A 3,725-nucleotide genomic window follows, 5' to 3' on the forward strand; every position below is an offset into this window, starting at 1 on the left:
TCATGTCAACTGCTCCACTGAGCATCTGCGCTGAATGTCAACTGCTCCACTCTGTACCTGCACTGAATGTCAACTCTAATGAAGGCTACCTGCGCTGGGCAAGATTGGCCAAGTGGCACAGTCATTCTTCAAGGTGTCAATGCCCAGGAAGCTTCCAAAATGACACTTGGATCAGGGAATTCGCCTTGTGATGAGTAAGAGGATCTAGATCTCCAAGTGGAAGCAAGAACCTCCAAGTGGACTCAAGAACTGAAGAATAACTGAAGTGGGAGAGGACACTAGTCAGCTTCATGCCAGCCTCAAGCTGACTCATCCTTTCTCCAAATCTCCTATATATATAGCTCTCTCATGAGGTCTAAGGAGGCGGGAATTTTGTGAAAGCAAGGAAGTGCTGTTGGTTTGAGTTTAGAGCTATTGGGTGATTGCTTTGAAGGAGGTGAAGAGGATATTTCTTTGTGCTGGGAGGTGTTGCTGGATTGGGCCTTTTATGGTTGTAACACTATCAGAACTTTACTTCTTCCATTAATAAAGCATTTGAGGTTCTTCTATATGCATGTGTTACAATGATATATTATTGTACTTGTGTGTTTGATTTATTCTAATCCTTGAATCAATTATGAATGTATGCTTCTTGTAGTTTCCCTCTCTTGCTTTTTTGCGGGATCTTTGTGTAGCTGGGCTAGTGAAAGAGCAAGGAGCTGGGAGCAAGCAGCAAGGAGAGAAGATTTGATCAATCATTAGCAGAAGACATCGGTTAGTGGATCTCTTTCTCCCCTACTTTACTTTCATAAAGAAAAAACCTTAGATAGCTTTTCTTTCAGTTGTTGCTGAGGTACTATCACCCTTAGAGTGGGATAGGGTCATTCCGTATTGGATACTTTTCCCAACAACAACATGTCAACTTGGGAATGAGCCATGCGCCTTAGATGATGTCAGCAGAGGAGGTGACGTGGCAGTTTGTGATTGGTTCATATGGGCCAATCTGTTGCTGACACGTGGCAACCCAGATTTTGCCCAATTTGGCCTTGTTTCCAAAATTTTCTAGATTAGATAGATTTGAACCCCTAACCTCCTAGAATGACAATGTTTTCGCTGAAGGACCGCACCGGATGGGTTACGATGGGACTTGTTAATATTTTCGTTGAGTATATACTTATGTTGTATTGGGGGTCTTGCTGAAATAGGCTAGACAGTTGGGGTCAACCCCACGACTGCTAGACCTTTAAATTATGGTTATCACATATATCCCACATGCACAGGTGGTGGTAACCATATACCACATATAAACCAACCGAACCACATATCAACCAATGAAACAACGAAGCCAACACATATCATATCACATACCCAATGTATAATGACAGAATGGTCGAGCATGGGTTTTGAACCCTTGGCTTTCCAAAACCTTATATACAAATGACTTCGCATACCTTTGCTAACCAACATGTCAACATTTCGGGCTTCAAACAAAGCCGAACTAATTTTTTATTAAATTGTGCAGCTGTCGAACCTGCTATACCACCAATGCACCGACCGAGGTGGTTTCATGCATGCCAGAGTGGTTTTAGCCAAACCTAGGGTGGTTATGCAGGGACAGAGGTTGTTTTGGACCATTCGAGGGTGTCTAGAGGTCACAATGGTTATATATGGTCAAGTTTATACTTGTATGACTCGAAATTTCGAGCTCAACGTAGTGGTGAGGTCCATTTTCTCATTTGAGACTCTGTTTTCGAGCTCATACCTCTAATAGCATTTTGAAGACAAAATAAAATGGTCAACACTTGAAGCAAAAGGACCAAGGAAACATAGTCACAAAGTCTCATGAACTCCTTTATTAAATTTTGCTATGTTGATGTGTTTGAATGTGTTTTCAACTTGCGTTTATGTTATTTATAATCTTTTCAATCCGTTGCACTAAGTAACATAAGTAAATTCACACAAAGTGTGTAATACCTTTTTCATTAACCGATCACGCATGAATCTCCAAGTCAATAAACCCCAAACTATGCAAAGCACATTTCTTTTTCTCAAGAATCCCTACATACATCTCTTGTCTTTGTTGTATTTTGTTTTATTGGCTCTCATACCATATTTCACACCCCCAAGTCGGTTCCACCATGGGGGGCTTCTTGGGCACAACTAAGTTTCCATACTTACAATTTGTTTCACTTTCTCGGCTGTGCCTACCAACATCATTACTTATGTTATTCTTCATTATTAGTTATGCGAGGAAATATATAACACTAGTACCAACATGCCAATGAGACCAAGAATAACAATTATAGTAATTCAATACTTCATTTTTGAATAATTTTACAATATTTTACAATGGCAATGCTACTTTTCTAATTCTGCCTATTTCATGGACTGCAGTGGGCACCACTACCCACAACACCTCCCACACTTCCCACGCCATCACTTGAAAGTTTCCTACTCACCCTGTTGTCGTTGTCACTGTAGCTGCCCATATTCGCTGCCACTACCGTGTTTCTGCCCATTTTGTGTTGCTCCTTGAAAGCGTTTCCAAAGTCTTGTGTCCAACAAGTGTACACACATCCATTCACTATGCTTCTCATGTCTGTAGTGTCAAAATTTTAATTGATCTGAGATCTCACATATCGCTATAGACATGACTTCTTTGAGATCTTGTAGTTGATCCCCAATCTCATATATCCTCATTTATGAGGATATTACATCTTTCTTAGAGGCTATTATGTCTTCCCTAGACATCTTTAGCTTGAAGATTTCTTGTCTTAATGAGATGACTTCTAGAGCCTTGCTTACAAAATACAACTCTACTAGTTTTTTATAGATGTCTTTTGAAGTTTCAAATTTAGATACATATGAGATGAGGGGATCCTTGATGGATACAAGTAGAATCCTTTGAGCCCTAATTTCCACTTTGATATACTTTGCAAGTTCTTAAACATCTTCTTCTCCTAGTTTGGTGATAGATCTTTGACATTATCCATTACCTCATTTAGATCTCTCCTTTTTTTCCATGCAGGATAATTCGAAGCCCTAATCAATTGTTGCTTTCATTGCAAAATGACATTTTTAAAGATTAAGATGAGGTCATATAGATAGGATACTCCTTTCTCCTTGTTTCTTTTTAGATGTTGATAATGATATAGATATTAGAAAACTTTTCCTTGATGAAGGTAGTTTTCTTCAAGAGTGATCCTTGATACAGATGAAGGTATTTTTCTTCAAGAGGGATCATTGAGACCAGAGAGAGTGACATCTCTTTGGATCCTTTGATGAAGATCAATGATGCATTCTTGGTGATGTATTTAATGGTAAGGACTTTGTCACATTAGCTCTCATACCATGTTGAGAAATCTAGGGCTTAGCAATTGCTAGATTTATCTTCTATTTCTTGTGAGTGATTTTTACTTCTTTAGATTAGGATCTTCTTTTATTTAGGTTATTAGTGTTCTTCTTCATCAAACAACTGCCAACGTATAGACGATAAAGAGACAATAGACACATAATATAGGCTATGAGCCACAACCAAAACCTCTTACTCTTTGAGAGGAAAACCCGAACAAATTCTTCTTCTTATAGATATTGCAATTGAATAATACCAAGACCATGACCTAGATCCTTGACCAAAATGACCTGTGCAAGACCAAGTCAAGTTTCTGCAATTTAGCCTTCACTTCTCCAACTCAGATCTGAAACTTTTCTGTCTCGTGACTGTAGTTTTAGTTTTGGGCCTGAAA

This window comes from Pinus tabuliformis, chromosome 4_2 (genome assembly GCF_031772625.1).
Source record: "Pinus tabuliformis cultivar Carrire ecotype Pingquan chromosome 4_2, CPIR1, whole genome shotgun sequence".
NCBI lineage: Eukaryota > Viridiplantae > Streptophyta > Pinopsida > Pinales > Pinaceae > Pinus > Pinus tabuliformis.